Source organism: Gallinula chloropus (assembly GCF_964237585.1).
Source record: "Gallinula chloropus genome assembly, chromosome: 6".
Classification (NCBI taxonomy): Eukaryota; Metazoa; Chordata; class Aves; order Gruiformes; family Rallidae; genus Gallinula; species Gallinula chloropus.
This window is the reverse complement of record NC_140091.1, coordinates 27,890,992-27,918,037: the sequence shown is the minus strand read 5'-3', so window position 1 is coordinate 27,918,037 and position 27,046 is coordinate 27,890,992.

The window sequence follows — 27,046 nt, the reverse complement described above, 5'->3', positions numbered from 1 at the left end:
AGTGAAACAGACAAATCTTTCTAGGTGCTTTTCTGTACTTGTATCTAAAGTTTAAAGAAATTTGAAGAAAGCATATTTCAGTGTTTTCATTAGAACATAACAGCCACTGTTGGACCACTGTGTAGTGGTACTGCACAAAGCCAAGCTCTGTCTAGAGCAGGACACAGGGGGGAAAGAATAAATAATAATTTAAAATAACCCCAACATCATAGGAAAGAAATTGTATCATTCCCTTCCACAGATGAAGCCCCAAGGCCCAAACACAATAAGACCCCTAGAAATACAAAACTTATATCAAAGACCTCAACTGAATACAAACCTCTGTTTATGTCACTAATCACACTATCGCTGTTGGTTCTGTCTTCTTTTTGTCTCAGAGCCAACCATGGTGCTTTTATTGACTTTTAAAGCAAAACAAACAGAAACAGACTATAAAAAAATATCTCTACTCCTCCAAAAACTATTGAATTCCATTTTGTTAACAGCATTGAGAGAAACTGCCCTGCACACTATATACCTTATTGTAATTCATAATTGCCAGAACAAATGCTTTCTCTATCTTCGCTGCAATAAAAACTTCACTGCAATTAAGAACATAATTTCCATATTACATACAAAATCATCAGTTCTAATTGTCTAGTTGTCTGGGAAATAGAGGCTGTTAATATCCATACTGAATGATACACTTTTTACATTGCCTAAACAATTCACTGTAATGAATGTTTCAACAGGTTTGTGATATTGGTTTTCAGTTGTATTAAATTATTCAAATTCTTTGTAGTCAATGTGACCTTAATTTATTATATTGCATAACTATAATGCAATTGCTTTCCACAGATTTGGTACACACCTTGGTTGCTGATTAAGTTCTGTGGGCTTCGCATGGTGTCTGGCATTCAGCTCAGGCAGCACATGCAAGTGTGAGTGCAGTGGTCTAGACAGTGCAGACGTCAGGGAGGGGTTGGTGAAGAATAAAGACAAAGTAAAACATCATTTCCAGGTCTTAGAACAGCACAGAAGTGTTTTTCTCCCTTTTACCTTGTCCCTTTCATTCAGTAGGAAAGGGGATCTGGCTTTAGGCCCAATAACAACTTTTATTCCCTTGGGATCAAGGCACTATTCTGTAGAATATTTCACAGACGTATAAAACTTCGTCAGGTATTTAAAAGAAACCTCCCATCCTATCGTTTGTTAGAGATCTGATAACAGGAATTACTCTGAACCAAATCTAAATGAAATGATTTAGCACTTGGATAATCAGACTCATGCCTGGTGGTGTGTTTGAACTTTATCTTAAAGCAGTGCCATGTCACATAATTATGACAAAACTGTATTTCCCACTGTTATCTCCTCCGCTGGTAAAAGGGCAGAATTGAATGGACTTACACCAGCTTGCCCCAGGTAATTTATTCTACCAGATATTAAATTGGTCTGCAAATAAGTGCTATTCTAAATCTGGTAGGTTTGATGTAATAAAAAGAATAACTGATAGTTATGTAAGCTTTTTGTAGATGAAAGGTTTTCTCAGACTTCACTAAAAAGCAAGCTTACACACATGGTCATATTCTAGTTACAAAAATCAAGTCAGACAATTAAATACATTTTCATTGAAGAAAACAGCACAGGTGAAACAGTACAGATCTAAGAACTTGATCATCAAGGATATTTTGTCATGGCCATTTAATCTCCTTTTGCTACATAACTTGACTTCTGTTGACAAGTAACACACGTTTGTTTGTGTCCAGCTATCTCCTGCACTGCAAACCCTCTCAATCACACAAAACAAAACATATTCTGAAAAAGTAAACTCCTCCTGCCCAAGCACCTCACACACACACGTAAAACAGGGGGTGAATATATCAGTATTTTCCCAACATTCTTCCACTGCCACAGTGTATAACTTAAAACTGAGGTCATTATTTCCCAAGAGCCGGGCTAAGTACTTGTATTTATCTCTCCTTATCTTATATGAGAAAATTATCAAGATCATAGGGTTTGTAGCTGCAAGTCACAGACCTCGATAATATCTGACTATTGATTTTAGGGAGAACCACATTAACTGATTTGCAAAAAAGATGCTCCTTTCTTGATGCTTGATTGTGATTTTAAAAACTATAATCTGGAACTACATGTGTGAAACACCTGAGTTAGAACAAATATGAACATTTCAAAACCAGACTGCAGGCTTTGTTTCCCTGAAGATGGGCTTACATTATCATTTATGACTTCTCATAGTGCCGGTACCTTTATTTGAGACAGCTATTTTTTCAAAAGTACCTGCAGTTCCTGTGCATATTTTTATGAATGTCTTCTATTAGTTCTTAAATTCCATTTCCAGTGTAGGTCTGCTTTTGGGATTTTGCTCATTATCTAATTTGCCTCAAATTCTGACCCCCAGGTTATTGGCAGGAAACCGATTGCCCTTTATCTCTTTTACTATTAATTGCATAGTTAGAACCGAAGGAATAAAAAGTCATCATGAAATGAAATTACACAAAGGTCAACTATAATGGCTTTTATCTTCCCATGGTATTTGTTCCACGTTGGCTTTGATTAAATCGGATGCTAAGAAGGTGATCTGAAGACACTAGTAGACTTTGCCGGTGTTTACAGGTACAGATACTTCATGTTCTTGATATTATGGACTTTAGTGATTGAGAGTAACAGTAGCTATCCAAAATGCTGTTGATTTTTATTTTTTTAAACTCATTTTCAATCACTCATTTCAAGAGAGAACTTCTAATAAAAGCACAGATTAATCATTTCTGTACACCTGAGTAAACTGCTTCAGAAACAAAATCAATATCCCATGATACCAGCAATGAACACGACTGGTTGGTTGTTAGAGCAAGCAATTTGCAAATAAAGAGGAAAGGATATTTGTTAAAAAATCATCTTGAAAGAAATGTGAGTACTTCAGAGGCAAATGAAAAGGCCTAGATATGTAAGATCTGGAAACTGAAAACGGGAACATTGTTTAATGAATATTGCTTGCTGTAAGGTACCCAACAACTTCTAAATGAATAGCATTTAAAGTTGTCATCCATCTATTAAATGGTTGGTGTGGCAACTCAAAAAGCACCTAAAACTCCTTTCCACGCTTCTTCTCTTCGAACATGAATGTTTTTTATAAAGTAGAACTTGTTGTTATAAGTGCAACATATGTGATAAAGATGACCTGCTGGAATCATCTGAGATCTGCTGACACCTACTGAGATCTGCTGATTCCACTCTGTTCTGTAACATATGCCATAGCATATAATCACAGAATGGTTTGGGATGGAAGGAACTTTAAAGATCTTCTAGTACCAAAGCCTCCACTTCCAGGTTGCTCAAAGCTCCACCAAACCTGGCTTTCCTCCACTCCCCTCCAACCCCCCCCCACATCCAAGAGAAAGCTCATAATTTACATCTTTGAGCCAAATAGCACACTGATTAGTTTTTCATCCTTACATGAGCAATTACAGCTTTCCTCACATAACTATGAGTGCATGCAAAGCTCTTGCTGAGATCTAACCAGTAACTTTTAATTCCTTTAATTTTGTTTTTATGCATCTGGGATTCATGCCAATATCCTGTTCCTTCTGTGAAGTGCCAACACCTTCAGGGCTTTTGCTGCTTAGTGTTCTCAAAGCTCTATGTAGTCATTGTACTCTAACACTTCCTTTTTAGGACTTTTCTGAGAATTCATTCTTTTACATTTATCTCCACTAAATTCTGATTTCTGTACAATAACACAGAACATCAGCTTCTATCCTCAATTCCTGTGGAGGAATGCACACTGTAACTCAAAACAAAAGAGAAAGAAGTAAAACACAATGAAAACCATCCCCACCACAAGCCAGGTCCATCTAAGTCACAGCAAGCAAAAGGTTTATCTAAAGCCAAGTTGTGCCCCAGAAGCCAGTATGATTGCACTTGCCTATGTTGCTCAAGCTAGGAGAAGATGAACTCTATATAGAACATCATAATGATATCACATGGCAAGAACTAGATGACCACAGCAGCTGATATTGAATGTAATTCAATACTGCAAAATGAGGTCATGTACTAACAACAAAATTAACAACTGATAAAAAACCGTATTGTGACAGAAGCTTCAGCAATAATCCAGGAATTTTGTCATCTGGAAGAATATAGGAGAAAGATGTATTTAAGCGACTGGGTCATCATGAGATGATTATGAACCATTATTAAGATTCACCTTTACAATAGGAAAATATACCAAAGATAGCAAAGTCCTAAGGGTTTGGACTGGACAAGAATTATCCTTAATCTGAAATACTTTAAATTGCTTTTCTCTTTCTTGGTTGTTGGAAGAAACTAGAATAAGCTAAAAAGATAATTTTTAGACTACAGAATCATACAAAGGAGAAAGTTGACTTGCTTTGCTTACTAGAGCAGAAGTAGTATTGATCAGTAGATTTTATTTTGAATTTGGACTGCAAAGTTAACATTTGTCTATATGCACTTTAAAATGACCTTGTGTGGTTGTCAGGAAAGAGGTTAAATCACAAAACGGAATCTTTAAAAATAGCAGAATTAAAAAATGTCAGAATCTGGTAGGTTTCCACAACAACTGGCATTTAAGTTCAGTGAAGTATTTACCCTTCTATTCCATTTATACTACTGAGGGTAGTGATTCTGTAGAGTCTTCATTTCTCTGCATTCTGTTACTACCTTACATGTAAAATCTGGCATAGTCTCACCATAGAAAATCCAGCCAATGGTGACAACACTTGCCTCATCTACAACAGGTTTGCTTCCTACCTGAGCTAAGCAGCAGTGCTAATGGATCTCGCACACACACGTGACTGTCAGTTTTTAAGAGATGTTCATTTGAGTGGAAGACATTAAAGAAATCAATAATCTGTCCCCACCCTGATATATCCTCTCAAAACATTTTGTAACACGAAAAGCATTTTTTTCTACATCCCTGAAGTTATTCATAAATATAAGTTCTTGGCCCTCATCACAAAATCAAAATGATGTTAAAAGAAGTATCATACTGAAAAGAATATTATACTGAAGAATATGAAAAGCAGATGGGCTTAAGAGAACACAATATAACAAGTGATGGGGAAAATCGCACGTGACAAGAATATCAAGGATTAAGTTGAGAATGGATAAAATGCGGGGTTTTTTGCATCTCTGACAAGCAGCATGCTTTGTTTTGACCCTCCCTCTTTGTGATACGGGAGGGGTGGCTGACACGCAGGAACACTGCGCTGCCATCCAGAGAGACCTGGACAGGCTGGAGAGCTGGGCAGTAAGAAACCGGATGAAGTTCAACAAAAGCAAGTGTAAAGTCTTGCACCTGGGAAGGAACAACCGTCTGTATCAGTACAGGTTGGGGGATGACCTGCTGAAAAAGAGCTCAGGGGAGAAGGACCTGTGGGTCCTGGTTGATGACAGGTTGGCCATGAGCCAGCAGTGTGCCCTGGGGGCTAAGAGAGCCAATGGGATCCTGGGGTGCATCCGGAGGAGTGTGGCCAGCAGGTCAAAGGAGGTGATCCTCCCCCTCTACTCTGCCCTGGTCAGGCCCCACCTGGACTATTGTGTCCAGTTCTGGGCTCCTTGGTATAAAAAGGACAGGGATCTCCTGGAGAGAGTGCAGAGAAGGGCAACAAAGATGATTAAGGACCTGGAGCATCTCCCCTGTGAGGAAAGGCTGAGTAAGTTGGGACTGTTCAGAGAAGACTAAGGGGGGACCTAATTAAAGTTTATAATTATCTGAAGCAGGGGGTGCAGGGGGAATCTGCCAGCCCCTTTTCAGTAGTCTGTGGAGACAGGACAAGGGGCAATGGCTGCAAGTTGGAGCACAGGAAGTTCCGCACCAACATGCGGAAGAACTTTTTCACAGTGAGGGTGACAGAGCCCTGGGACAGGCTGCCCAGGGAGGTGGTGGAGTCTCCTTCTCTGGAGATATTCCAGCCCCGTCTGGACGCCTCCCTGTGCCATATGAGCTGGGGAGCTGCTTTGGCAGGGGGGTTGGACCCGATGATCTCTCGAGGTCCCTTCCAACCCCTACAATTCTATGATTCTATGATCCCAAATTTCATGGACCTACTCTGGAATAATTTACACCATTAGACTTACTCATAAGACTGCATAATTTTCAGAGTTATGAATAATCACCTATGCTTAGCTGGCAGTATGAACTCTGTACTCTAGCTTGTTAAAACCAGTTGCATCAGGCAAGTCACCCCCTTAAGTGTAAGCATTAAAGCCAGAAAGCATCATGAAACCCGTTTTTAATTTCTTCTTTGTTCTGTAACAAGTTCAAGGTTTTCATCTTTCTACTGCACATTAAATCAATTTCAAAACTAGCCTGCACACATAAAGGATAAGATCCAGGACTAACAGTAAAAAGCATTTCTGATTCCCCCTTATAGTCCACTAAAATTCTGAACTCACTTCAGACAGCTGTAAAACACGCTGTGTTCTACACTTGTGACAGTTTCATCCCAGAATGTGATGTGTATTGGATTCTGTCAAGCAGACCACAAGATAGTCATTATGTCTTTGTGTATACATGAGAGAGAAAGAAAGAGGACCAGGAAGACATGCATCTCCAATCTGAAGATACCACGAGATAAAGCAGCAAGGAATGCCATTTGGTTCGTTTTGACATGGACACCATCCAGGAGGAACCACCAGCCAGGATCAGGGACCATCAATCAGCTCCACAAAAGCAAGGTCAGACAAGCCTCACATGAGAACACCAGCACTGCCCCTTGCAATAATTCCACATTAAAACAGGAGGATTTGTTTCCTAAATCTCCAAGGCAACCAGATTATATTTACAGAGAAAAGATTTATCTTTAATAACATTTTTGGTTCTGAAAGGTCTCCTAATGAAAATCTATTTATAGTAAAATAAAGGTCTAGGTTTGGTAACATCTCACACACGACAGCAAAACCCTAATCTTGACAGCAGGCTAGAAACAAGTCCATGCTCCTCTGGTCACTTCTGTCAAAGCTTCACAGACAGCAAATAATAAGACAACAGCAGATAACAGACAGGAGGCTGGTCAATATTTCTGATGCATAAATGGCATTAAGGTGCAAATGTTTATGTCAGCTTAGACGAACAAGGTATTCCTTTCCCAACTCAGTTGAAAATTCAAGTATGAAATCTATCTGAAATCCTCAAATAAATGCATTCTAATAACAATCTGTTCATTAAATCAGAATACAGCTTGCTGAGTAAAGGTTAGTATTTGGTATAGAATAGTGTTCTAACACTCTGAAGGAGCTCAGAACAAGAGAATCAAGTAGAGCGAGACCTCACTTGACAGGGTACAAATGAAGATGTTAAAACTATTCCACTTACACTCCATTATGGATAATGCTAATAGGGTGTGTGCTATGTTTTGCAGCAGGACAGCTACAGACAGCCATTGACATTTTAGAGATTCTCCCCCTCCTCCATCAGGCTAGCAAAATTATTTCAGTTAAATGAAGGAGCTTTAGGTTTCAATTCCCACTAAGCAGTTGATTTAAAAGTCATCATTATCTTCTTCACACTCCAACCCCTACAATCTTTTTTTCCCAAACTTAACTGCCTAAAAAAGATGCCCCCCAAAAAATCGAAAAGACTGAAAAGTGCTCTTAAGCCTAAAAACCTCTCTGCCTGCTACCCTTACCAGCCACACTGAACATTTGATCTCAACATAAATAGCAGATGATAGGTGGTTCTGCCCTTGAAAGGCAGATCAAATGATGTTGCAAATGCATGCACTATTCCTTCTTTTCAAGCATGACAGTGAACTCAGCAGAGATCTTTAAAGGCACATTCTTTGTTACTGTGACTTCAGCAATCTCTCTAGATGTTTCAATTTTATTTTTCCATTTTCTTCCAGCAAGAGGTGCAGGTGTCAGGTAAGAATCAGTACATGATACTAACCATAACTTTCTAAGCAGGCATTTAAGTGGCAGCAGGCTTCTAACTAAACTAGTAATTATGTTCTTTTGGACATAAAAGGAAGGTAAACTATTTACATCTGACAAGTTCTGTTCTGAATGGCTTTTGACTGTTTTTTCTGTGTCTATCTGCCACCCCCAATTGTTTTGTCTGTGCTGTAGAATCCTCTTAAACATGTAATGTAGTGCATTGCATTTCCACTTAAAGGAACTAGCCCTGAAAAAACTATTCTGATAAATATTGTACAATGAAAGACTGTCCAAGCCAGTTATCCTAGTTGTTGGGACCACGCAAAAGTGTTATGAATTGGATATGAATGGGATTTTTCTGAGATACATTTGGGACAATAGTATTTGCAAATGCACCTTATCCTATTTATCCATGCTTTTACATGCAGGGCTTCCTCTATGCCAGCATGCTTTTCTAGCATAGCAGCTGCTCCAAGTTAACCATTCATGCCACAGAAGACGAGTGCAGATCCACTATGCTGCAAGGAGGACAGTACTAGAGTGCAGTGCTTTTTAAGCTGTTTCAAGTGCAAGGGGTTTTTTTTCCTCAGGGTCTAAAAAAAACCCAACCAAACTGCAAGGGTTCTTCAATGAAAAAAAAACCCAAACCACCCCCTGCTACTGAAAAACAGGTTTGCTCTTGTTTATATTAAAATTCTACTAAAATACTAGAATTACTGTTTTCAAGGCAGAAAAGCAGAGATCCACTGAAAGTTGTTTTCTGACCTGATAGGGATAATTGTCTTCAATTACTCAACATGCAACCAGATGCAACAAAGCACTGAGTAGTCCCAGTGAATGCCCATTATTTAAACACACTGCAGGACTGTTCCCCATAAGAAAAATAAATAAAAAAGGAAAAGCACTGATGTTTGTTTGTTTTTACACATTTAAAGTAGCATTTGAAAGCTGCTTCAAAGCCCTTACAATTCAGTGAAACAGTTGGTTTTGAGTTCCATGGACCTCAGAAGAGACCTCTGGGGAAAGAAATGGGAGATAAACAGGGTTTAATAAGGACAGTTTTGACTAAAAATGAAATTTTCAAATGGAAGTTAAGACAAAAAGAATTGAGTGCATTTACATCTATTTTGGCAAGGAGTCACATGAACTACAGTAAACTGTACTGTCAGGAAATTAATAATGGTAAGAGATTTCAAAACGTAATGGTTTAAAAGAAAGTAGTTAAGAAATATCATTAAGGCACCTCCTGTGAGGAACACCTGCTAGAGACTCTGCACAGTGCACTTCTCAACACTTGAGTTTGGAAACATTGTTTCAGTGCTAATTAACAAACTTTGGTCTGGGGTAGCAGGTGTGAAACTGCTATCATTTGAGATTTTTGGCTGTGTTTCCTTAAACAAACAACGTACAACTTTCCAGAGAGTGAAAGTGGATTCAGTTTATGAAGGACCCTTCTTCTCTCCAGTCATGTTGAGGGAATGGATTTAGGAAGGCCATGTAAACATGAAGATAAATTTTATTTTGGTGGTTTCGTTGCAAGGACTAAGCATATCAGAAGGTGAGACTAGATATGTAGCCATGCCAAATCTTTTAGCTGTGAAGTACTGCCCCAACCTGTGATTCCCTTCTTGAGCACACAGACTCCTGTAAAACTGAACAAAACCTGCACTTTTAGACTCCAAAGCTTGTACTTTCTTAAGGGTATAATTAATAGCCAAGCACAAAACACATCAAGTTTAAAGGAACTGTGATGCAGGAAGCAAGTATTGCTGTAGAAAGGGAAGAAAGAGCGTTTTATCAGTTTATAAATTTCAGCCTGTGTCCTTTCACAGCCAAAAGACAAATGCAAGCTTATCTTCACAGTAAATACTCTGATTTTTCTTCTAAAAGCTTCCACTTTTTTTTTTTTTTAAGATTTAACAAGGGTTTAAGAAGAAAAGACTAGGTCAGTTTATTTAACATTAAAGGCACTGAAACATATTACCAAGTATATAGAAATGTTTTTCCTTCCTGTATTAGAATGCCTGTTTCCTCAGGAGATGTGAATAGAGATAACTTGAACTAGACAGATACTGCCTAAGTTCTCAGTGCCATGTATAAAATCAACAATAACAAGTTTTAATTGCCTGTTTTCTCCTAAGAATCCACAAATTGAGCAGATGGGAAACAAGGGAATTAGGGCCTGAGCCATGAGCCTCTTCCATGATGCTGAATTGGTCACTTAAATTTATGTATTCAGAATTGCCTAAGGGATTACACATTCAGTTAAATGCTGCAATTACCTATCTGTAGAGATTTCTTCCACTTTTCTAGATCACAATGATGACTGTGTAAGTTCTTAAGCACTACTGAACTTTCTGCATAGTACAGCAAAGTTTTGGAAATCCTGTAGAGACACACTTCTCAAGGAGCAGATCCATAAAGAGGATTAGGAGGAGCCAAGGCTGACTGCAGCATTGGCTGTGCCCTCACCAGCTGGCCCAGTCCCACAGACCCTGAGCATGGCAGGCCAGAGAGGGGATACGGCGAGGGGATGCACCAGGGCTGTCCAGGGAGGCCAGCTAGAAGCTAGAGACAGACCTGAAGTCTAGGCCTGCAATCCATAGAAGAAGCAAAGAAGGGCACACTTATAACACAGACCAGGGCCCCAGACCTGGGCTCAAATAGGTGCCCTTAATGATGTACAGGGTGTATGTAAGGCAAGGCTGGTCTACTTACATTTAAGGCCTACTGTGGCCCTCGTGGCCTTGACAATACCCTTTAAAAATCCAGGTGAATGCATTCAGAAGTTAAATGAGTTAAATAGTTGCAATCTAGACCAATTTACTCTTTATCAACATAAAAGAAAGCTAGTCCAATTGTCAGGCTGCCCAGGAGACAGCCAGTAATGAGATGACAAGAGCTTGGCTGGACTGAAGCGAGTTCTGTTGGCAGAACTGTATGGGAAAGCTTGTAGAGCACCTGCTCCCATCGTACTTGGCTTTGGCTGCCAGACCCAGCATCACCAAATTTTTACACACCATAGTTTCTCTCCTGGAAGGGATAAAACAGTCACATAAAATATGTTCAAGGTATTGTGTTTGGTTTAAATATTTAAAGTAGTAGAAAGAACCCACAGGAAAATCATGAAATTGAAATACAGATAACAAGATACTATTGACTTTGTACCAGAACAGAAAAGTAACAGAAAAATATAGTCATGAGCCCTAAATTCTCCTGGCACAGTCTACCATATGCAGAAGTCTAGCCAATTTAGAGAAGCTGTGGAGAAGACTTAAACATTTTTTTGCAATTAACAGCATTTCATGCCCTCTCTGGATCCATGGGCACTGTATTCTGCTTGCCAAAAACAGAGACAAAAAATATTAACGGAGTTGGAAAATAAAGCTCTGGCTTGTATGGGTTACTACAACTTTTATTTCCTAATTCAAATCTTAATTCTTTGTCCCTGAGCCTCTGATTTAACTAGCTCCTTTAATTACTATTAGTCACTCAGACCAGCTGCACTGATCCTGTATTCTTTCCATATCTCCCCAGCCACTTCATTTACATTCAGGTTTTCTTCATTATCTTCATATGTTCAATTTTCTTTTTTTTTTTTTTTTTTTTTAATTTTCCCAAACATTCTTCTGCCCTCTCAGGATCCTGGTAAAAACCATCAACACCCAGATATTCCAATTAGTCTCTCTCCATGTTATGAAATTGCAAACAGTAGGGACTAAAAGATGCCTTAGCAAAAACCAAAAGTAAATATGTACTGAGGTGTGAATCTGACTATACTGAAGGGGCAACTTTGCTGTGTGGATATGTTATAGAGGTTTGCTGGATTTTAAGAGATAACTTCCATCTGATTGCATATACAAGCATTTTGATAAGACTGTGCTGTCAGAGTGTTTATTAGTTTGAGAATACTTTGGTATGGTAGGCTTTGTACATGTAAATAAGGATGAAGACATGCCAGTGCATACATGTCACCTTCATTGCCCCATGCTAATCCAACAATACATTGGGTAAGCCATGCTTGTATCTCTATTACTGACTACTTCCTTAAGCCTCCGTGGACACAGTGTGGAGAAAAAAATAGATGGAAAACACACTATGTCTCTAATTCCAGCTCTATCAGTATTCAATATAGATCTTGGGCAGCCAAAGTATCATGGTTAATGAAAAAATTAAATTATTTTTCAATGTGGAAGGCAGATGCAAATAGAATTGTAAAGCCCTTTTTGCTGCAATCATAGTTCTAATTATTTGTCCCCATTAAAATTTATCACTGACAAACTTAAGAGCAGATTTTATAAGCTATTCATATTATATTATCTGTCCTCTCCAGTACTTATAATGAATTGTTGCTAGCTCAGCTTTTGGGTACACGGCAGAAAAGATGTGCTTAGCAGAGGAATATAACCATTCATTACTGTAATTAATGCAAATTATACAAAACCAGTAAAACTCAATTACTAAAGAAATAACAACCTCTGAACTGAAAAAGCAACAGCAAATGCAGAAGGTCAACTAGTAATGGCTTAATTGTGGCAGAAAATGCTGAGCCGAGTGTTCAGATTTGGGTCCTATTTGCTATGGCTGTTTATAAAAAGCTGCATAAGTTTATAGGATGCTGATATACAGATCATAAAATAAGAAATGGTATTATGTGAAAATTTTCATATATGGAAAATGTCTCTAAACCCATTTGTTTTATATGGTTTGATACTGCTCTTTCAACCAGCTGTTTTAAAAAGCAGTGCATGGTGGGTTTCTCACAGAGGATAACAGGCTAGCTGGATCTGCATTTCCATGGGCAAATTACAAACGGGCAGAATGTAAAGCAGTAAAAGTAGAAAATTCTGACAAAATTACTAGAGTTTAATAAAGCCACAGCTCCATACACACCATGCAAACCATGTCTGTATCTCGAGGTTTTCTGATGCAGAAGCATACTTACAATCCTAACCTAAATTCATTACAACCTTTACTCTCAGTTAAGGGCTCAGAAGGTATTTTAGCATTTACATTACTTGTACTGAAAACAGTATAATAAAGATGGAAGTATTCAAATGCTCTGCAACATTATGAGCCAAACCACAGAGCTCATGAAAATCTCCTGGCCCTACTGAAATAAAAGAATTCTGGACTTTATGTCCAAGAATCAGAATTTTACCAACTGCTGTATTGATATTTTTAGCTTTACAGCTTTCGGTTTCAAAGCTCCCCCTTCATCTTAGTCCTTATTCCTGTAAATTTATTATTTAGCTGCATAACAGGACAGTAGTAGATTATATTAGTAAACCAACCACTTCAGAACATTTGAAAGGTCAGCTCTTGAAGACAAGATGTATTTTTACTTCTGAACTACCAGCTATGAAATAACCAGCTTAGGAGAAAGGTATTCTTAATTTCAAGTACTGCATGATCTTGAGTGTGCAGGTTTATGCAAATGTTATATCTGTAATGTAACTGTGAAAGTTCTCATGCATTTCTTTTATGAATCCTCCAGAGCTCTCCAATTCAATTATGTTGTTCAGCAATCTGTCTCAAATACGAATTACATGTGGTATTAAAAAAGGACGTAATTCACATGTTGCATTTTACTTTGCTCTACTAGGATAGCTTTCTTTGGAATAAAGAGTGTGAGCAGAAGTGTCTCACACTAAACTTTATGGATTTACATTTTAAAATCAGGACTTGACCTGATGTCAGGTATCTTGTATGATTCTATCATTTTAAATGCGTGAAATGAAAGGTTATTTCCTTAGAGAGGATACCATTTAAATTCACCTTGCATTCTAGTTGCATGCCATGTAATATAGATGGTTTTCCCTGCAATTCAGGAAAAAAATGCCTCATATCAATTAAAAATACAGCTGCTGTTTATCTGAAGAGCAAAAACTCGATGCTTTAACTGTTGTTTTAAAGTGTGTGTTAAATGGTGATCAGACACTGTAAAACACCAGACAGCCTAAAAAGCTGTCAGCTGCAAATATCACAAAATTACCTGGAGAATCAACAAAGGCAAGAGAGTATAATGGTGTTGGTGAAACAAACCTACTAGCTAGAAAACAGTATAAATGTCTAGGTAATATTTAAAGGTAATGTACATTTTAAAATAAAATGTGACACACAGGTTTATGCACAAATAGGAGTTACAGGTAAAAAAAAAATCCCTATTAGATATATGCCTGTTAAGAAACCAGTTCCTTACCTAAGTGAAATAACTATGTCATTGACTATAGGTCAGACCTGGAGATAGGGCTTTTTAGTTAGCTGTCTAAAAGAAAATCCATCGACTTTATAATTTATTTTCATATGTTAACAAAAAAACCTGTGAAAATTTAAAGGTTTGATTCTGTGACTTTATGTGAAAGTTGGATTGGCCCTTCTTGACCCTCTTCTTCCCTTTTGTTGACTTTAGAAGACCTCTATTATCTATGAGCCTCTGAACACTCTGAAATGAATTGGAACATTCACATCCCTAACTCCAAGCACACCTATAAATGTTCACATGATCATTGCACAAGTCTTCTGTCAAATAACTACCTCTCTAAGTATGATCACAACACAAAATTACTTTGGTTTGAGCAAAAGCTCAACAATGTTCATTTTATAATATGCAGATTTTAGTAAACATTTTTGTGGCACTGTGTATGCATCCCACCAGCCTGTTAAAAACGCTTCAGGGGGTGTGTATGTGTGCGTTCCTATTTGGTTGGTTGGGGGTTTTTTCCCCCTCATTAAGAAAAGTTCAAAAGCCACGAAAAGAAAGCTTACAACTGGCTCATCTGAGAAAATGAAGTGAAAAGGCAGCCCTTGGAACACTGAGCCCAGACACTGCCAGCCTAGTATGAGAAAGTGAAATCTGAGTAAATGCCAAATGAACAGGTGGAAAAAAGCTAAAATAAGCTGCTTGTTAGTCTGTGATGACAGGTATTACTCCTATAACTTGCAAAATTGCTTCCGTATATCGTTACTCTTTGTAGGATTCAATTTTCTTTTTTTTCCCCTTATACTATTTCATGTTTGAGTTTTGCCTTTCTATAACTATAAGCACATTTATCCTGAACTATAATCATACAGCACATTTAGAGGCAGTGGTTGCACTTCTGTTAGCGTTCCTTTAGCTAGCACAGGTAATGACAAAGTCAACTAGATGCATCCCATACAACCTTGGCAAAACTAAGCACCCCAAGCCACCTGCCTGGAGCTTCATCAGTAACAGCTTTAGCACTGCTATCAGCCACGCTACCTTTAGTATACCTATGCCAATGCATACTGCAAGTGCATCCTTTAGCTGAGCTTCGTGGCTGATGAAAACCTGCATTCCTAGGTTCACCTCTTCTTGTATGTTCCCACGACAAAAGTAACCAATTAAAGTCCCAAAATCACAAAGTCATCTTTGAAATCACTGAACAGTAAATACTTTATGAAGCGATGTGCTTCTAAGAACATAAAATTTAAAGAAAGGCTTTAAAAATGCATTATTAAAAGTATCTGTAAACTAATATTACTACTCTCTTACTCAATTTATGCCAATGCATAATATTACCAGTTCTTGGAACAACGTGTGATCGTTATGGCAGGAACATGCTTTTGGCTGGAAAAATCAGGCAATAAAGGGCGGCTATGGCCTTGTTACCCACTTTGATTATGTCTTCTCCCAGTGGCATTGCACACCAGCTGTTCAAGAAAAGGGACGTCCAAGCAGCTGATCTCAGTCACACAGCCTTTTGCACAGCTGGTCCTGCTGCTGTAGCTACCACCAAGGACGGGTCAGGATGCGCGCAACAGTGACAGCTAATAGGGCAGTTATAACATGTTCAATATAACACTCTTATGATCTCTGTTATAATTCTTATAATTATTTTGCTTGCCCTGCCAAAAACTCTAAAACTCCTCTTCACATATTCTCTTTAGGCCCCCGTTACAAATCCAGACCAAGTAAATAGTAAGTAATTCATAGTAAAGGCCACCCAATAGCAGCTTCCTCCTGGTGCAGGGGACCACTCCTGAGATCACTTAAGTGCATTTCACACAAACCGTTGTTTTTAGTGAAAAGAATCACTGGTAATTTAGCAGGAATAACATGACTGTGTAAGCTAAAAAGATTACTCTGCCTCTCCATCAAAGATGTCATTTGCATACTTAGAATCCCAGTCCACCAAAACATTTGGAGGGTTCAGATGAATTCCATAAGCATGTTTGTGTTTTTAAAATGACTGAGTTATTCTGCAAGAAAGACTGAACAAAAGCCAAGTGGAAGAAATGAGCCACATTTCTATCTGGAGGAAAATATAATCTATTGTCAGTTGCAGCAATCCCTACTTTATCATTTCAGACAATTAGACAAAGTCCTTTCCACTGATTTCAGCATAACCACAGAATTTTTCTTATCTTTTTCATGCTTTAAATGCCAATTTAAAACTCAATCAAATTTTTGCAGCTGTGTTTTTAATCTCTGAATAAAGAAGTCCTATCTTTCTCCTCTTCTGTGATCCTGATGAACATATGACCTTAACAAAAACACAATAAAAAAAAAGACCAAAAAACCCAAACCCCAAACCCACAAACAAAAGAAAATCCCCACATTTTATTCAGTGCTTTAAGGTTTAAACACTCATTGCTCCATACAGCCCTTGGAAAATACTTACCCATTCTTTCTCCTTCTCTAGAAAACAAAAAACCAACCAACCAAAAAACCCCAACCCCAAAACCAAAAAAAGCAGCACTTTTCAAATATAACTGAATTTTTCATTCTGCCTCTTGAGAAAAGACTGGAAGGAATCAAAGATTTCTGTTGGTTCTAAGAGACAAAAAAATTATAATTGTTTTGGTTTTTGTGTGAAGACTGTAAGAAAAGTTAAAGGTAAAACTGCAGTTTAGCAGAAACCACCACAGGAATATCTCCCATTCACTTCAGTAAGCCAAGATTCACCCAAAATGTTTCTAAAATTTAGTTTTCCCTACTATGTTGGATATCCCACAAACTGCTTCCCCAGTGTAGTGTTCATGTGATTTAAACATTTGGCATTATCTTTGATGTCAGCAGAGCCAGAAAATCAAGTCCTAAGACAGCTTGCTCCAGGGCGACTGGATTATTCAAAGGAAAAAACATTAATCTCTAAAAGATGCATGCCCAGTTCTATGAATCCAAATTGATCCTTGAACAATTTCATGCATGCATGTTCATTTCCATTAGTAGTTCCTGGCCCATTTACTGCATTTCTTCTGTCCTTATCTTCTCTTTCTTTCCTGGTTTGATCATCATGAAGTGTTCTAGCCTCTGGTAAGCTCGACTGTATGGTTTGCTTAATATGTTGGAAGTCTTTTTACATGACCAATCTTGTTTAGCGCGATGAATCTAAATTCAATCTGGCAAGAGATGTTTGCCCTCTTCCTGATAAAGGGGACTTGAATAGATCTGAACTCTGTGGAATTTTGCGAAAAATTAGAGGAATGGTATGGTTTAGGAATTTTTCCCCTATCATAACTTTGACTTAATCTAAGTGTTTGAGAAAAAATAGTAACATACATGTTACATTTGAAAATCCCGTGGAAAATCTTTTATTACTATTTGTCTGTGTTTATCTCAAAGAACTTTCATTTTGACAACTAAATTTGTTTCCCAAGTAGTAGTGCTGTGTTGCACCCTGTCAATTTTACGGCTCACCTATAACCTGGCAATACCCAGTGCTGACTGCCTTGATTTACATCTGACAGGCCCCACACCTGCAGATCTTTATGTACAAGTAACTCACTGTGCATATTATGAAGCTTGCAGCTCTTGCTGGATCAACAACTACCTTCACTTTTATTAATTGGCTGACGTTTTTACAGTAGACTTTCACAGGTTCCTCCCTGATGCCGCCACTCTGAATTATCAACACAGATGATGTCAGCTTTTATTGTCATGCTACATTTCAAAAGGTGGCACTATGTAATGCAAATCAAGTTATTTTCTCTAATGTCTGAGTTTCCATTTCTGGAAGATACAGCTGCCAGCATTTCTTTAATAAAAGATCAGCACTTTGTGAAGGACGAAAATTTCCTACTTTAGCAGCCTCTGATTAATTAACTCCAGAGACAAAATCACTCCCTGAAAACCCAGAATTTCATACTGGCCTGTAGATTGCTTTGGCACCTTTGTTTTACTGACAATGGGTAAAACCAATACACATATATGCTTAGGCAGTGCCCTGAAGGAACAAAGCTGCTCTATCCTTCTTTGGGAAATACATATCTAAAACACTGGAAAACTGCTACCAGCCAGCAACGAAGGCTGTCTGGAGTGGTAATACTGCTTCAGTTTTCTTCAGCTCTCAAAAGCTCCTTCATGTTCTTGTGAAGTTAAAGAGGGAGGGGGGTAGGACTGGGCTGGAGTATAAAACTGAAAGCATGCTGTCAAGATTTGGGCTGCTGATTCTATGAATTCCTGATTAGCGTGAAGGACTTATAGTTTAGAGATCCATGGTCTGAACTGTTTAATTCCACTGTAATATTACACAGATTGCATGTGAATTCCATCTCTGTCAGAGACCTTTACTTATATCTAATAAACTAGGAAAATATCTCTATTTGGCCATTGTTTGTGGATGAGCTTGTTCATATTTTCATTTTCCTCTCAACTGTCATTCGTTGGCAGTGCAGACAAAGCATTGAATTAGTTTGCCATTAGCAACATGGACACACTGTTTGGGACCAGGCCAGAGCTCTAAATATTTAACTCCTGCCACTGTCCTGTCTACATTTAGTGTCTTAAAATGTTACTTCCTTGCCTCTGCTCCCATAAGTCGGCGTGAATTACAGAGGGAATTTGGTACTCCTTGCAACCCATTATAATAGATAAAACTACCTGGTCTGAACCACTTCAGAGACTGAAAACAGTGACTAACACCCTTACTGATATGAACATTTATTTACACACTTCACCAATTAATCAAAATATGCTTCCAGTTAAACGTGGAACAACAAAAATTATGTTGAGCAGCTGCATTCAAGGAAATGAATATGGGTCATGAAACTACAGGATACCAATCATTTTTGAAAACTGCTTGTTTACAACCTTTTATGATTAGGGTAGCCTGCACACCAGATTATAGCCCTACATCCTTCATGTGATATTCCTAACAGCAAATTCAAGTACATTTTAATTATCTGGGATATATACAAGTATTATGGCTACCTGTGCAGAGCCAAGCCTTTAACCTACCTCCTAACATAGAAATGCTATTCATCAGAATCAGACCTGCTGAACAGCAACCTCCAGTACTTCCACAGCATTTTATTTTCATTTTACTGAAATTAGGTCCAGTTTTTAATGACCTAGTGTGAATACAGACTAACCCAAGCCAATCTAGCAACAAGGAAGCTTAGTCTGGGAGAGGCAAACAGAACAATAAAGCAGAATAGCCATACTCTTCAGTTACTGGTAAAGGAGCTTGGCTTTTAAGTTTCTTTGAATTTGGGAAAATTTGCTACTTCACAAGACCTAAGTCCTGGGAACACTCAGCTGCAAATGCAATAAAGTTTTCTCATTTTTCTCCTACTGTGGATCAGATTCTCTCTCTGCAGGTGTCATGTAGACACTTAACTTGGAGTTTATTATTATTATTACCATGTCTAAAAAAATGCATCAATAGATGGAATGAAACACAAACACTCCTGTCTGTTCACTTCCACACTGAGTGAGTGTGGGGAAAACATAACGGGGATATTCAATTCAAAATGAGTGAAAATGACAGTAAATTCCAGTGGAACTATATGTCAACGTCATTCTTCATTCTGTCTTGCAATGATCAATGTAAAGAACAAATGTTTAGCTGACATGGGGCTGTGTTTTCTTTCACCTGTCTTGAGTCTTCAGACTGTGGTTCTGTGAAGAGCAATGCTATCATGAGAGGCCTGGCAGCGGTGTGGCTCCCCAGTACCTCTTTTCTTCCCTTGCCTTTTCACACAAACTGCCGATTCACCATCACATTGTCACGTTAAACTCTTCAACTGGAACAGCCTTCACAAAGCAGGATAAACAAACACACAAAACCTAGAAAAAGTTTCAGAGTAAAAATGTACTAAAAAAAGTAAAAAAAAACCCAGTTATTGTCAAGTTTGTCTACAGGTAATTGCTCTCCCAGAAGAATCAGTATCCCTTAAAAAACAACATGTAATTAAATGAACTGAACTTTTTATCTTTTGCACAGGTATTTTGCTAATGCAAAGAAATATATATACATGTATGTGTGTGTCTGTGTGTGTACAGCTGGGAAAATTATTTTCTGTTAGTCAAAAACAGTTGAAAATACTACTTTTTCTAGGCATAAAGTACCATGAGCTGAGCATTCTTAATTTTGTATTTTTCTTCCTTGATGAAGAAACAGCCAAGAAGCTACAAAGTCACACGTTTAAAACCAAAGACTAAAGCAATGGTTGGAGAGCTCATCTGGTAAAAATCAGTGTCATCCTCCCTCCTTAAAACAAAATATTTAATAAAGTCCCTGGCAGCTTCAGAGGATCTCTAGCCTACTACTACACCACAGTCAGGTTGTCATAGAAACAAGAGGTTCAGGATCATTTGGCATTTTATGAAGATACTTTAAACGTATGTGAAAAAATGTGAACTCTAAGGTACTTTTCCTATTTTCCAATTAAACAAGTCAATACCAGAAATCCAAGTATCTATTTCTGCTTTGTCTCTGAAAGTAAAGTAGTAACTAAGAGTGAGTAGACTTCGCTGTCACCTAACGCTATTCTTGACTATTATTTAAATTCAGCTCTATAATATACTTAATAAAACGATTGGCTGGTTACACAGAAAATTGATTAGAGATTTTCTGTCAATCCGCAATGCAATTTGGGGGTAAGAAGCATGAAAATAAACCCACAAAAAAGTTAGCAGACAGCATGAAAAATATTTTAAAATCTAAGAACAAAATTCTGCATATGCATTCTTGTTAAAGTGATTTATAAATTACCTTGAATTTATTATGAATTTTTTTATAAACTCTGAAAAAATATATGTGAAATTATATCTAGGGTTTTTTTGTTAAGTTAGATCGTATGCAAATTATTTCATTAACTCAGGAAGAAAAGGAAATCAAAATAATAAAAGGTTCAAGTCTACCTGAACACCTGCTGTTAAAAACAGAACAATACAATGATGTAACATTAATGACAAGTGGACAACTATTTGAGTGATTATAAATCATAAGTACAACTTCAAAACAACAACATGCTAACGAATATCTTGTGAGAAAAGATACAAGCAATGTGCTTTCACATGCACACAGACGTTCAGGCGCTTACATGGTGAAGTACCAAAGCAAACTTTAATGCAAAAATGTTTGTATCGCCTCATACATCTGTATGTACCACATTAAAGCATTAAAGAAGATCCTTGTGAGACCATACCTACACGCATAAGCCTCTGCAGAAGACACAAGTGAATATGAGCTGCACGCTTACAGGTATATTCTTAATAAACAGCCAGAGAATCTCAGCATTTATGAACTGATAATGGAACAGCATTTGAACACCTATCGATCGTCTCTCATTTCATAGAAATTGTGTTGGCAAATTACTTCCAAAGATAAGACTGGTAAGAGGTTTTTAACCTCAGAGTGACACAGACATTTTAAACCTGATCTTTGACCAAAAGAAAGGCAGACCTATTAAAGAGAATCTTTCTCTTCTTGTTATGAATCAAGTTGCCTACATTATAAAAGCCTTACTATGGGCACATCTCATAATCCCCCTCAATGGATGTCCACAAGAGCAGGAGGAATGAAATTCCATCTAAAGAGACTATTTTTTTTTAAGAAGTTTTTTCATTATTGCACAATGAGTTGCAGAATCAGTGGACAAACTAAGGTAACAGTAAAACAGTAGAAGTGTAAATCTGGGGAAAAAATATTCAAAGCTGAAAAGTTGTTTAAAGGATGAGAAAATGGATTTATATTGCTTTAAATATTGAAAAACCCCAAAGCAGGCAGATTAATAGTGCTTAAAAAGGCAATTTTTCTTGTCCCTTTTCGCAGCATCTACATCATGAGACTGGAGCAGAATAATGCCATGCAATATTTACAGTGTTCCTTTACAATGTGCTTTTTTGTAAATGACACAAGATCTAGCGTGTTGTTTACAAAATGAAAAATAACTCTATTACATTCTGCCAGCTACTTTTGTGTGTGCAGTACAGGACAGCAATTGTCCCCAGAGCATTTTCAGATTCTCAGGAAAGCATTCAATCTCTTTTTATTCTATTAATTATATCTGCAATATCATCTATTAATTTTTAAATTATCTTGTTTAGTAAATTCATCTTTACTTCAGAAAAACAATGCCATCTGTGTGTAGGAATGAGCTTGTTCTCCAGTTTTCTTACAGTTGCTAACTCTACTTCAATTTGAAAAGGCAAGATAACATCAGGACTGCAACTAGCATGTGTCTATTTTTATTATAAAGCTCCTAAAACTTCTACCATTTTGTCACTCCCTTCACTGCTGTAAATATATACTTACATCCTTGTAATTTTCCTAGTTAGAACTGCACTGTATTATTTATTTTATTGAATAAACTGAACCTCTGAAAGCTCAAGGAACCACAGAAGCTCAAAGAGCAGATAGAATAATGGAGAAAGTAAGCAAGAAACATTATCAACTCTATATAACTGAGTACCCAAACCAGGCTTCTCAACGTCTTTTGTAATTTTTGATAGATCTGGCTACAATTCTCTCTTACTTCAGTTGTCCATTTTTTTTATCCTCGTATTTGTCACTTGTAAACTTGTACTGCAGCTTCTAGTAATACTGGTCCTACCAACACCATTCTTCACTTGCAGATGGATCTTTCTTTGTACTTCTCATTTTTGCGTCTTTAATGTCATCTCCTTCACTGATGTACTGCAGTACAACAACAACTTTGTTGTGCAGAAGCAAAATGAGATATTACATACAACACAAGTCAGTTGAAATGACAAGTTTTGATTCTTCTTTTGTCCCATATGTTTTTAGAACCTTTCTTTTGTCCTGTAAAACCTGCTTTGACATTCTGAGGACTCAGCAGTGCACTCTGAATTCCCTGGCTGTGTGCTTTACATCAAATCCACAACGAATCCTTACAATTTATTGAACTGGGTTTACTACAGGAGATGTTGGAAATTATAACATTGGGAATTTTTCACAATGAGGGCGACAGAGCCCTGGGACAGGCTGCCCAGGGAGGTGGTGGAGTCTCCTTCTCTGGAGAGATTCCAGCCCCGTCTGGACGCCTCCCTGTGCAATATGAGCTGGGGAGCTGCTTTGGCAGGGGGGTTGGACCCGATGATCTCTCGAGGTCCCTTCCAACCCCTATGATTCTATGATTCCCTGCAGCTCTGTGCTCTGAGAGCTATAGTGAACTGAGGGGCAAACTGTGGAGACTGGGTGTCGGAACTTGGGCTGTAATATAATGTGTCTCTGTCAATCTTACCGGGCAAGCCCAAAAAAAAGCAATCACATTTTCTTCATCATTCTACTACTTACACACTCCTCCTCTCCCCCCACCCCCGCCTTTGGCTCCCTAGAGCATCGGCCTTTGTGGCTGTTTGTACTGATGAGCTTTATAGAAGCAAACTGTCTGTGCCTTTGGTCATGCTATCAAACACTGCATCTCTTTACAGACAGTGAAAAGGCTACCCCCAAAATTACTCTGGCACTAATGTATTTGCACTCTGTGTCAACCTGCTTTCCTAATTCTTGTTTCAAAGGACAGCAATAAATAACTTGTCTGCAATGATTTCTTTGCCTTTTAACTTTTCTTTGGACTGATTTTACTTTTTATAGAAATATAAAAAAAAATATATAATTGTTTTGCTACTTTGGTATGTATTTGATTTGACATGTGAACTCACATTCACGAAGAAATCACAGAATGCACTGGAGAGCCACTGCCATGGATGCTAATTTAGCCACATATACATTCCTTGAAGAGTACCAGAAGAACCCCAACTTAGTTACACAAACTTTTCCTATTACAGCTTTTATTTTCTTGGTTTTGACTGACATACCTGCAGCTAAAGCTTGCCTGGTAGATTGTGGAGATATTTACTCTGCAAGTATGAAATGGTAATAAAAGCCAAGATGGGAATGGAAATCCAGTGCTTTACCTTAAGTATGCATGATGTGTCAAACATTTCCACATCTAAGAGAACTTCAAAAGCTACGCAAACCTCTGTAGATGACATTCTAGGCAAAGGACTTTATGACTAGCACAACAGCACACTGTATAATATTCTGTGTAAGGGAGGGAGTATACTTTCCAATCTTTCATGTGGACTGTGCCTGATTGGATAGGTACAGGGAGATAATACAAAAAAAAAAAATACAGGAATGAAAGAATAGGGAAAAAAGGCAGTTTCTTCATAAATTTCACACTTTGCATAATACACAGACCATAAGCTTTGAAATTCCAGCTGTCCTACAGGACAGATTATTAAAATATCAGCAGTTGTTTTTCTTTTTATTCTACCTCATTATATCTCACAGAAGAAAGAGCTGCAAACAAGCATGAAGTAGAAACTTCATACTCCCTATTACCATATTGCTTGCCAGTTCTTCAAAGCACCAAAGTAAATCAGGAGTTTCATTGTTATCCTTACAAATATGTCCACCTCCCTGCAATTTCAAGGTAGTCATTGCTATGAATCTATACACTTAAAAGAATTTCTTTCAAGAACGGGTAATGATACCCCAATGTTTCCCCCTAAATGCCCACTGCAATATTTTAAAAAGTTATATATGTAACATACAGATTAATTTAACAACCTCACGAAAACAAAGCTCATATTTTTGTCATTATTTGTGTTTGTACTATACATGTCTATAAATTTTGATGTTGCCTCTATTCTATTTTTGTTATATATTATTTTCATTGAAATTTGAGGGGTGATCTGAGGGAAATATGTAACGACTTTTTCTAGAAGAACATGAGCAAATGTAATGAAAGTGTTTAGGGTATTGCTACAATTTAAACCTTTTCTAGTTTGCTAAACTTCTGACTGTGAATAAGCTCAGAGTTAAAACAGAGTACTGCTCGGTAATTTTGTTTCCCAATTACCTATTCTATCACTGTGACACCAGTGTATGTTTTCTTTCTTCAACACAAGCGTGCAATATCCATAGAGAGAGAGTTTTAATAAAGAGTTTCATAGGTATCACTACTTTTTTATCTAATGAATTGTGCAGTTCTAGGAAGACAAGGAACTTGGTACTGTTCTTCACTGTTAGAGCTGGTAACAGCCTGGATTTCCTTTAAAAATACAACCCCTTTTGTAGTTCATTCTGGAACACTTCAGACCACCATTACACTTGGTTTGTATTCAATATTTCATGCAGTAAACATTTTATGAATATTTATTCATGAATGCCAGTTTCCATTACACACATGACAGAATTTTAAGTGTGATTTTAAGTGTGATGGTTTGTGATTAAAAACAGATAATGGAAAGGATTTTTGAAAGAACAAGAAGGCTAATGAACTTTGATGTAATATTCTGTTGGAATTCAGCTTCCTTTTACAGGGAAAGTACAGAGCTACAATCTAATTGTGTAAGGTTTAAGGAAAGCCAGTAATAAACCATTATACTACCCCATTATAGTTCAGTTTTTCATACAGCATGAATTGAATAGAACCTGAAAAACACAGATGCCTCCTAATCAGGCCAGACAGTAATTTAGAATCACGTCACTATCAAAGACAGAACCTAGATAAAACAAAACAAGAATTTATCATCCTGAAAAAAAAATTAAGGAGAATCAAGTGATGAAGCACTACAATTACACCAAGTCCTTCACAGGAATGAATTAGAGCTTGAGCCACAATACATTGAAAGACACTTGGCCAGATGTACCCTGCTGGAAAGGGTAAGTAACACCCACCAATACCAGGAAGCTTTTTCAGACAGTGATACCTTCCAACGTGCTGTTTTATCATATACTGGCACTAAATGCTGAAAATTGAACTTATGTTTAGCTCAGGGAGGAGTATAGTACTCCAGAGAAATGCTACAACTACATCTTGACAATAAAACATGTAATAATTGAAACATTTTTAACAAACATTAAGAACACAAAAGATTTTACAAACTCACTGTAAATTGATTTAATTTTCTAAAGAGCTCTGCACTGCTGCTTGAAGTACTCCATAAGGATTTTCACCACCCCATGGCCTGCTCCATGTCACGCACGCACAGCATTTCTTACCTTGCATTTTGCTCCTAGCAGTCATGCTCACTCTCACAGCATGTTGACGTCTGTTCTTTACTAGGTGATTTCTAAGCCATTTTTCTCAACCTTCTCTTGTCTTGCTTCCAGTCTCCAGGCTGTTCTAAGGAGTCTGTGGAGTGATGGAAACCCTGCAACATCTCAACTGCCCCAGCTGATTTTTTTCTTGTCAACTCCTTCTCAGATTTTCTGCCTCTGGAGGAGCTCAGAAATCTGTCTCAGTTGCTGCTTTACAAAGATGGCTAATTTTTTTCCTGTGAGAGATTTTTAAATGGCCTCAGACCACCTGCCTTCCAAGTGAGCAGGAACTGATCTGGATCTTGGCACACAAACTGTATGATTTTATTCCAATATACTATGCAAAGCCTTACAGAGAAGAATGCAGACAGGAAGTAATGCATCTGAGATTCTGGGAAGGAGAGAGTTGTCCTTATATGTTAATACACATACTAATGCATAAATGCAGAATAGGTATTACGACAGTCAGATATGCTCAAAACTCAAAGCTGGACGTGCTAATTTTCCGTTCAGCCTGGCTGAGCTACTGCTTTCAGCTGCTCTTCCACCTTTACTGTCGGAACTAGAATGAATCTCTGCTGCTGTGCTGTGAGAGTGACATTTATTATTAGCTGCTGTGTCCCACATGCCTTGCCTCATTTCAAGAAAAGGAAGCTGTTTATAAAAGCAAACACAACCACTGATGAGGTGTCTGTGCATCTGCTGCAGATTCAGATGATAACAGAGTTCTTTAACTGCAGTGATTTCTAATGTGCATGCCAATGCCTTAATCCTAATTATTAACTATAATCTTCTATGAAAGAATAGTGACTAGATCTTCCATCAATACGTCTAGACATGGAGATATTTGGGTGCCTAACTCTAATTGTGATGGATAAGAGGGC